Source organism: Onychomys torridus, chromosome 3 (genome assembly GCF_903995425.1).
Source record: "Onychomys torridus chromosome 3, mOncTor1.1, whole genome shotgun sequence".
Taxonomy (NCBI): Eukaryota; Metazoa; Chordata; class Mammalia; order Rodentia; family Cricetidae; genus Onychomys; species Onychomys torridus.
The window spans coordinates 97,711,923-97,723,307 of NC_050445.1; positions in this window are offsets into that span (position 1 = coordinate 97,711,923).

The window sequence follows — 11,385 nt, forward strand, 5'->3', positions numbered from 1 at the left end:
AGGTGGTGCAGCATTTCGGGAGGAAACGTTACTAGGGACAAGTTTTGAGAGTGAAAGCCTCAAACCACTTCCAGGTTGCTTTCCTGGCTTTGCACTTGTGGTTGAGGATATGAACTCTCCACTTCTTGTTCCATGACTGCCACTTGATACCATACTTCTCTGCCATAATGAACTCTTACCCTTCTGGTACTGAAAGTCCAAATAAACTCTACAACTTGGTTCATGGTGCTTTATCAAAGCAACAGAACTAGTGTGCTGTGGCAGAATTTTTGACATGAGCAGCCCCAAAACTGGGCAGATTTATTGTGCTTATGATTTCAGAGGTTTCAGAGGTTCATCATGGTGGTGAAGTTTCAGAAGAGCATCTCATATCACAAAAGACAGTAAACAAAGCAAAGTAGTAACAAGAAGGATCCAGGACAAGATAAAAGTCCTGAGACATGTCCCTTGTAAGCTTATTTCTTTCAACCGGGCACCAATCTATGCAATTCTACACACCTATACATTCTATTTAAATTTTGAAACCATCAAGGGATTAATTCATTCATTGAGTCAGAGCTTTTATTATCTAGTCATCTCTGGAAACTCCCTCACAGGTGTACCCAGAGATGTGTTTCACTAAGGTGATAATCAAGATTAACCACCACAACCCACCCCTTATCAAGCTAATACTTCTGAAAGTCTAGCATTCCATCACTGGCTCCAGTGAAGCTCATGTCCAGTTCACAATGCAAAATATATTCTTTCTATCTTCATGCATCCTCATAATCTTAAAAGTTCCAGCAGAGTTCAAAAGCACAAGTTCAAAGTCTTCTCTGAGACACAAGGAAATATTTAATAGTGAGCCACTCTAGAAAGATTTTTAAGCAAGAAAAGAAAAAAAAGTGCTAGAGATGGCTTCTCAGTTAGAGTGGTTGCCACATAAGATAAAGGACCAGAGTTCATATCCCTAAGAAGCCATATAAATGCCAAGTGGGTATGGTGGTTCATCTGTAATTTCAGCTCCAGAAGTCAGAGATGGGGTGTCAGAACACAGTCCGTGAATGGAGTCATATGAGAATTCTGAGTGCTTGTGGGAACACTCTAAGAAAAGTCAACAAGGGTCTTATGACTTCTATTTCTTTAAAACACAAAAAATGTTCTTAGAATATGTGTTTGTGCTCATCCCAGTTACAGCAAATAGGAATGAGTGCTGTGGAAGGTTGTTCTGTATGCTGTGAATATGTGTTGTTCTGATTGGTTCATAAATAAAATGGTGATTGGCCAGTAGCCACACAGGAAGGATGAGCAAACAAGGAGAATTCTGGGGAGAGGAATAGCTGAGTCGGGAGTCGCCAGCTAGACACAGATGAAGCAAGACGACAAGGCAGAACTGAGAAAAGGTACCAAGCCACTTGGCTAAACATAAATAAGAATTATGGGTTAATTTAAATGTAAGAGCTAGTCAGTAATAAGCCTGAGCTAATTGCAGAGCAGCTATAATTAATATAAGCCTTTGTGTGTTTACTTGGGGGAAGTGAGTGGGAGAGATTCATCTTGACCACAGGGCCTGGGCAGGACTGGAGAAATCTTCTAACAACAAATGAATTTACTTCATATTACTCATTATTGCTTGTTGTTCTTATTCAATTAAATGTTTAAACGTGTATGAACAGATAACCTATGGAAAAGCATACTTTTGCCACGTGTGCCTTGTCCTTGTGATTGTATACAGCACAAACTCATGAGAACATTACTCATGTGGCCTCTCTTAACCTTCATAGAATAAATTGTCTGGGGCTCTGAATAAAGTTTGTTAGAGCAATGCATGAGACTTTCCTCTGCTTCATTTATCAGCTCCATTCTCCTAGGTCCCAACTACTTCTAGATTGGGATTCAAAATTGCAACCTGGCTAGCAACATGAGCAAATTTCAGTGAGCTCTGGGCTTGCTTCAAAAGAACAAAGGAAAGAGCAATGAGCAAAAGTCTTAACATCAACCTCAGACATAAATATGCACATGTCCATATTGCATGTGGTTATCTGCACATACATGTACAAACACACATATAGACATCCACCACACTAACACATGAAAAGAAGAAAAAAGTTATAAACTTCCAGATACAGTGGCACAGACCAATCATTTCCATTCTACAAAGGAAGACTAGGAGATTATCAAGAACAAACCAACCAAAGTTCAGGAGAATAAGCACAAAGTCCTATAGGTATGTATCTAGGGCAAGTCAGATTGCAATTTGAGCTCCAGGTAGATTGAGCAGCTAAATTCCTACAGCCTTGAAGTCTGAGGTCCATATGACCTTGTTTATGGTCTGGATCCATTCATTGCCTGAAAGTTTCTTTGGCAGACATTCCACATCCCTAGCATTTCCAACACCCTGGCATCTTTATTGCAGCTTAGACTTTTCCCACATACCTTTCATACAGCACATTCTCTGGAGCATCCTGAAGTGATCCTGATTCTACTACACATTATTGAGTCTCATAGGCTTTCCTTTGACATATTGGTGGAAACCTCCATGAGCCATGACTGTTACATTCTACATACATGCAACTAACATCATGTATACAGTACCAAGGTTTGCTATCAATCCAAGTAGTAGCCAGGCCCTCTTGCTCCATGGCTTCAGTTTCCTCTGAATACCTGTGTGGCTAAGATTAATAAAATTACTGGGACACCATAAAGACCAAACCTAAGAATAATAGGGATAGAAGAAGGAGAAGAATTATAGCTCAAAGGCACAGAAAATATATTCAACAAAATCATAGAAGAAAACTTTTCCAACCTAAGGAAAGGCATGCACATGAAGGTACAAGAAACATGCAGACTGGACCAGAGGTGAGTGCCTGGGGTTATAGCCAGAGAGGTAACTGCCCCTGGGTCCCACCGCTGGACACAGCCCATCCCCAGAGGACCTGACCAACTTGGCCTCAGTTTCCAGCCAATCGGCAGACCCTGTGGGAAGGCTCCCCTTTTCCAAGATGGCAGGCAGACACTGCAGCCTCCACACCCTGCCCCCCCACACCCATATGCCCGAGTCTCCAGCCACTTCCTGAGACTCAGAGAACAACCTGCACCTCCAGTCCATCCTGGAACTCCCATCTGAACCAGAGCTCTTGTCCATCCCAGAACTCCCCATCTGGACCAGAGGAGACCCCAGCCACATCCTGAGAATCAGAGACCAGCCTCCAGCTTCCATCCTGCCTTGGAACTCCCATCTGGACCAGAGACCAGAGGAACTCCCATCTAGACAAGAGGAGCTCCCATCTGGACAAAATAAGGAGACACCAGGGACTTCCCAAGACTCAGCGCTCTCATCTGGACCAGTGCTCCCATCTGGCCCAGACCTTCCATCTGGACCAGAGAGAGGCTCCCTAAATCTGTCAGCTCTCTCCAGACCAAGTACACTGATAAGACCAAGAAAGAACCCAAGAGGAGATGGGCAGACGTCAAGGCAGAAGGACATACAACAAAATAAAGAGCAATACAGCATCACCTAGCCCTTCTCCAACAGCTAGAACTGAACATCACGGAATGGAAGAAGAAGAAGAAAACAACCTTATAAGTAACATCATGAAGAGGCTAGAGCTTTATATAGAAGAAATAAAAAATAAAGTGGAGGAACAGACAAACAAAAAATGAGAAGAATGCTATAAAAAACTAGAGGAAAGGACAATTAAAGCAGAAGAAAACAATAAGTCCTTGAAAGAAAATCATGAAAAAGCAAGGGAGACAGTCCAAGACCTGAAGAGGGAAATAGAAAAAATGAAGAAGACACTAGCAGAAGGAAGCTGGAAATAGAAAATCTGAGTAAACAAACAGGAACTTCAGAGGCAAGTACAACCAACAGAATGCAAGAGATGGAAGAGAGGATCTCTGGTGTTGAAGATATGGTAGAAGAAATAGATTCATCAGTCACAGAAAACACAAAAACCAACAAAGTCATGACCCAAAATGTCCACGAAATTTGGGACACCATGAAAAGACCAAACCTACAAATAATAGGGATAGTGGAAGGAGAAGAATACCAACGCAAAGGCACAGAAAATATATTTAACAAGATCATAGAAGAAAACTTTCCCAACTTAAAAAAGGAAATGCCTATGAAGATACAAGAAGGCAACAGAACACCAAACAGACTAGACCCCAAAAAAAGTCCTTTCGCCACATGATAATTAAACAACTAAACATACAGAATAAAGAAAGAACATTAAGGGCAGCAAAGGAAAAAGGCTAAGTGACTTATAAAGGCAAACCATCAAAATAACACTCGATTTCTCAGTGGAGACTTTGAAAGCCAGAAGGACCTGGAAAGATATAATGCAGACACTAAGAGACCATGGATGCCAGCCTAGACTAATATACCCAGCAAAACTTTCAATCTTCATAGATGGAGTAAACAAGAACTTCCAAGACAAAATCAGATTTCAACAATATTTATCCACAAACCCAGCCCTACAGAAAGCACTAGAAGGAAAATTCCAACCTAAGGAAGGTAGATACACCCATGAAAACACAGGCAATAGATAGTACCACAGCAATAAACCCCAAAGAAGAGAAGTACACACACACACTACCACCAAAAAAATAAAAATAATAAAAGGAATGAACAATCACTGGTCATTAATATCCCTTAATATCAATGGATTTAATTCACCTATAAAAAGACACACACTAACAGAATGGATACGAAAACAGGACCCATTTTTCTGCTGCATACAAGAAACACACCTCAAATTCAAAGACAGACACCTCCTAAGAATAAAAGGCTGGGGAAAGACTTTCCAATCAAATGGTCTTAAGAAGCAAGCTGGTATAGCCATCCAAATATCCAGCAAAATAGATTTCAAACTAAAATCTATCAAAAGAGATGATGAAGGACATTACACACTCATCACAGGAAAGATCCACCAAGATGAAGTCTCAATTCTGAACATTTATGCTCCAAACACAAGGGCACCCACATATCTAAAAGAAACATTATTAAAGCTTAAATCACATATAAAACCCCACACGTTAATAGTGGGAGACTTCAACACCCCACTTTCACCTCTGGACAGATCGGCCAAATTGAAACTTAACAGGACATAATGGACTTAACTGATGTTATGGCTCAAATGGACTTAATCGATATCTACAGAACATTCCACCACCACCCCAAAAAAAAGAATATACCTTCTTCTCAGCAACCCATGGAACCTTCTCTAAAATCGACCACATACTTGGCCACAAAGCAAATCTCAACAGATACAAAACAATTGGAATAACCTCCTGTGTTCTATCAGACCACCATGGTTTAAAGTTAGATTTCAAAAACAGAAAAAAACTACAGAAATCCTACAATCTCATGGAAACTGAATAATGCTCAACTGAATCACCAATGGGTTGAGGAAGAAATAAAGAAAGAAATTAAAGACTTTCTAGAGATCAATGAAAATGAATACACCACATACACAAACTTATGGGATACTATGAAAGCAGTGCTAAGAGGGAAATTCATAGCACTGAATGCCCACATAAAGAAGCTGGAGAAATCTCACACTAGTGACGTGACAGCACATCTGAAAGCCCCTGAACAGGAAGAAGGAAAGTCTCCCAGGAGAAACAGACGCCAGGAAATTATCAAATTGAGAGCTGAAATCAATAAAATACAAATAAGGAGAACAATACAAATGATTAATGAAACAAAGAGTTGGTTCTTTGAGAAGATCAACAAGATACACAAGCCCTTATCCAAACTAACCAAAAGACAGAGAGAGAGCATCCAAATTAAGAAAATCAGAAATGAAAAGGGGGATAAACAACAGACAATGAGGAAATCCAGAGAATCATCAGGTCATACTTCAAAAAACTCTTCTCCACAAAACTGGAAAATCTAAAAGAAATGGATAATTTTCTGGATAGGTACCACCTACCTAAGTTAAAACAGGAACAGACAAACCATTTAAATAGTCCAATAACCCCTAAGGAAATAGAATCAGTCATTAAAAGTCTCCCAACCAAAAAAAACAAAAAACAAAAAAAAAACAAAAAACAAAAAACCCTGGACTAAATGGTTTCAATGCAGAATTCTACCAGATCTTCAAAGAAGACTTAATACCAATACTCTTTAAATTGTTCCACACAATAGAAGCAGAAGGTATATTACCAAACTCCTTCTATGAGGCTACAATTACCCTGATTCCTAAACCAAACAAAGATGCAACAAAGAAAGAGAACTACAGACCGATCTCTCTCATGAACATTGATGCAAAAATACTTAATAAAATTCTGGCAAACAGACTCCAAGAACACATCAAAACAATTATCCACAATGATCAAGTAGGCTTCATCCCAGGGATGCAAGGGTGGTTCAACATACAAAAGTCTGTCAATGTAATACACCATATAAACAAACTCAAAGGAAAAAACCACATGATCATCTCACCAGATGCAGAAAAGGCATTTGACAAAATCTAACACCTCTTCATGATAAAGGTCTTGGAGTGATCAGGAATACAGGGAACATACCTAAACATAATAAAGGCAATCTACAGCAAGCCAACAGCCAACATCAAATTAAATGGGGAGAAACTCAAAGGAATAGCACTAAAATCAGGAACAAGGCAAGGCTGTCCCCTCTCCCCATACTTATTCAATATAGTACTTGAAGTTCTAGCCAGAGCTACAAGACAACACAAAGAGATTAAGGGGATACAAATTGGAAAGGAAGAAGTCAAGCTCTCCCTATTTGCAGATGACATGTTAGTATACATGAGTGACCCCAAAAATTCAACCAAGGAACTGATACAGCTAATAAAAACTTTCAGCAACATAGCAGGATACAAGATCAACTCAAAAAAATCAGTAGACCTCCTATATACAATAGACAAATAGGCTGAGAAGGAAAACAGAGATATATCACCCTTTACAATAGCCACAAATGATATAAAATACCTTGGGGTTACTCTAACTAAGCATATGAAGGACCTATATGACAAGAACTTTAAGTCCCTGAAAAAAGAAATTGAAGAAGATGTCAGAAAATGGAAAGATCTCCCATGCTCATGGATAGGCAGGATTAACATAGTAAAAATGGCCATCTTACCAAAAGCAATCTGCAGATTCAACACAATCCCCATCAAATTACCAACACAATTCTTCACAGAACTGGAAAGAATAATACTCAACTTCATATGGAAAAACAAAAAACCCAGGATAGCCAAAACAATCCTATACAATAAAACAACCTCTGTAGGCATCACAATCCCCAACCTCAAGCTCTACTATAGAGCTACCATAATAAAAACAGCTTGGTACTGGCATAAAAATCGACATGTGGACCAATGGAATTGAATTGAAGACCCTGAAATTAACCCGCACACCTATGAACATATAATTTTTGACAAAGAAGCCAAAAATGTACAATGGAAAAAAGAAATCATCTTCAATAAATGGTGCTGGCATAACTGAATATCAATGTGTACAAGGCTGCAAATAGATATATATCTGTCACCATGAACAAAACTTAAGTCCAAGTGGATCAAAGACCTCAACATAAATCCAGTTACTCTGAACTTGATAGAAGAGAAAGTAGTTAGTACTCTTGAACACATTGGCACCAGAGATCACTTTCTAAATATAACACCAGTAGCACAGACACTGAGAGAAACAATCAATCAATGGGACCTGTTGAAACTGAGAAGCTTTTGTAGAGCAAAGGACATGGTCAACAAGACAAAGCGACAGCCTACAGAATGGGAAAAGGTCTTCACCAACCCCACATCTGACAGAGGGCTGATATCCAAAATATATAAAGAACTCCAGAGATTAGACATCAAAATGTCCAACAGTCCAATGAAGAAATGGGCTATAGAACTAAACAGAGAATTCTCAACAAAAGAAGCACAAATGGTGGACAGACATTTAAGGAATTGCTCAACATACCTAATTATCTGGGAAATGCAAATCAAAAGGACTCTGAGATACCATCTTACAACTGTCAGAATGGCTAAGATCAAAAATACAGAAGACAGCTTAAGCTGGAGAGGATGTGGAGCAAGGGGAACTCTCCTCCACTGCTGGTGGGAATGCAAGCTTGTACAGCCACTTTGGAAATCAATATGGTGCTTCCTTAGAAAATTGGGAATCCATCTCCCCCAAGACCCTGCTGCAGCACTCTTGAGCATATACCCAAGGAATGCTCAATCATACCACAAGGGCATTTGCTCAGCTATGTTCATATCAGCATTGTTTGTAATAGCCAGAACCTGGAAACAACCTAGATGCCCTCCAACTGAAGAATGGATAAAGAAAATATGGTACATATACACAATGGAGTACTACTCCGTAGAGAAAAGCAATGACATCATGAGGTTTGCAGGCAAATGGATGGATCTAGAAAAAATCATCCTGAGTGAGGTAACCCAGACTCAGAAGGACAAACATGGTATGTACTCACTCATAGGAGGATACTAGATGTAAAACAAAGATGACTAGACTGCTACACAACTCCAGGGAGGCTACCTAGAAAACAGGACCCTAGGAAAGACCCAGGAATCACCCAGTGACAGAGAGATGGATGAGATCTGCATGAACAACCAGGACATGAGTGAGGGTAATGAAGGGCAAGTTTTGGGAGGAAAGAGAGCTTAGGGGAGCTGGAGATCCCAGCTGGATCAAGAACAGAAAGGGAGAACGTAGACTAACAGACCATGATAAATGAAGACAATATGAGAACAGGAATAGGCAGAGTGCTTGAGAGGTGCCCAGAAATCCATAATGATATATCCTCTGTAGACTGCTGGCAGTGGTCAAGGGAGGGCCTGATCTGACCTAGTCTGGTGATCAGATGACTAAGCACCCTAGCAGTCATCTTAGAACTATCATCCAATAACTGTTGGAAGTGTATGCATAGATCCTCAGCCAGGCCCCAGGTGGAGCTCCAGGAGTCCAATTGTCGAGAAAGAAGAGGGCCTGTAAGTGTGTGAATTGTTGAGCCCAAGATTGCAAAAAGCACAGGGACAAATAGCCAATCAAATGGAAGCACATGAATTATGAACCAACGGCTGTGGAGCCCCCAGCTGGATCAAGCCCTCTGGATAAGTGAGACAATTGAATAGCTTGATGTGTTTGCGAGGCTCCTAGGCTGTGGGACCAGGACCTGTCATTGGTGCATGAGCTGGCTGTTTGGAACCTTGGGCTTACAGAGCGACACATGCTCAGTCTGGAAGGAGGGGATAGGACCTGCCTGTACTGAATCCACGAGGTTTAAATGAATCCCCAGGGGTGTCTTGGTCCTGGAGGACATGGGAATGGAGGGGAGGGGCTGCAGGGAAGTTGGGGGGGGGGGTGGGAGGGGAGAGGACAGGGGAAACCATGGCTGATGTATAAAATTAAAACACATAATAAAAAAAATCATCCACTGTGATCAAGTAGGCTTCGTCCCAAAGATGAAGGGATGGTTCAATATGAAAATCTGTCAATTGTAATCCATCATGTAAACAAGCTGAAAGGAAAAAAAAAACACATGATCATCTCATTAGATGTTTAAAAAGCCTTCAACAAAATCCAACAACCCTTCATGATAAAGGTCTTAGAGAGATCAGGAATATAAGGAACATACCTAAACATCATAAAAGCAATATACAACAAGCCAACAGCCAACATCAAACTAAATGATGAGAAGCTCAAAGCTATTCCACTAAAATCAGGAAAAAGACAAAGATTTCTACTCTCTCCATACCCATTCGATATAATTCTCAAAGTCCTAGTTAGAGCAATAAGACAACAAGAGGAAATCAAGGGTACACAAATTGGAAAAGAAGATGTCAAACCTTCACTATTTGCAGATGATATGATAGTATACATAAGTGACCCGAAAAATTCTGCCAAGTGACGGGTGATACAGCCAAGGAACTCCTACCACTGATATACACCTTCAGTAATGGGGCAGGATAAAAGATTAACACAAAAATCAGTAGCCCTCCTATATACAAATGATAAATGGGCTGAGAAAGAAATTAGAGAAACATCATACTTTACACTAGCAACAAATAATATAAAATATCTTGGGAAAACTCTAACCAAACAAGTGAAAAACCTATAAGACAAGAAATTTAAGTCTTTGAAGAAAGAAATTGAAGAAGATGTCAGAAAATGGAAATCTTACCAAAAGCAATCTACAGATGCAATGCAATCCCCATCAAAATCCTAACACAATTCTTCACAGACCTTGCAAGAACAATACTCAACCTCACATAGGAAAACAAAAAACCCAGAGTCGCCAAAACAACCCTGTACAATAAAGGATTTTCCATAGGCATCACCTTCCCTGACTTCAAGCTCTACTATAGAAATATTGTAATAAAAATAGCTTAGGGGTTGAAGATTTAGCTCAGTGGTAGAGCATTTGCCTAGCAATCGTAAGGCTCTGGGTTCGATCCTCAGCTAAAAAAAAAAAAAAAAAAGCTTAGTACTGGCATAAAAACAGACATGTAGATCAATGGAATCAAATTGAAGACATTGACATTAATCTACATACCTCTTCACACCTGATTTTTGACAAAGAAGCCAAAATTGCACAATGGAAAATAGAAAGCATCTTCAACAAATGGTGCTGGTGTAAGTGGATATCGACATGTAGAGGAATGCAAATAGATCCATATCTGTCACCATGCACAAAACTCAAATCCAAATGGATCAAAGACCTCAACATAAATCCAGTTACACTGAACCTCATAGAAGAGAAATTAGGAAATAACCTTGAACATATTGGCACAGGAGACCACTTCCTAAATATAACACCAGTAGCACAGACACTGAGAGCAGCAATGAATAAATGGGACCTCCTGAAACTGAGAAGCTTTTGTAAGGTGAAGAACACTGTCAATAAGACAAAACGGCAGCCTACAGAGTGGGATAAGATCTTTACCAACCCCACATCTAACAGAGGGCTGAACTCCAAAATATATAAAGAACTTAAGAAACTAGATATCAAAATATCAAATAATCCAATTAAAAAATGGGCTACAGAGATAAAAGAGAATTCTCAAAAGAAGAATCTCAAATGGCTGAAAGACACTAAAGGAAGTGTTCACCATCCTTAGCCATCAAAGAAATGCAAATCAAAATGACTCCAAGATACCATCTTACACCTGTCAGAATGGCTAAGATGAAAAACATTGACGACAGCTTATGTTGGAGAGGATATAGAGAAAGAGGAACACTCCTCCACTGCTGGTGGGAATGCAATCTTGTATAGCCCCTCTGGAAATCAGTATGGCAGTATCTCAGAAAACTTGGAATCAACTTACCTCAAGACCCAGCAATACCCCTCCTGGGCTTATACATAAAAGATACTCAAGCACACCACAAGGACATAGGCTCAACTATTTTCATAGCAGC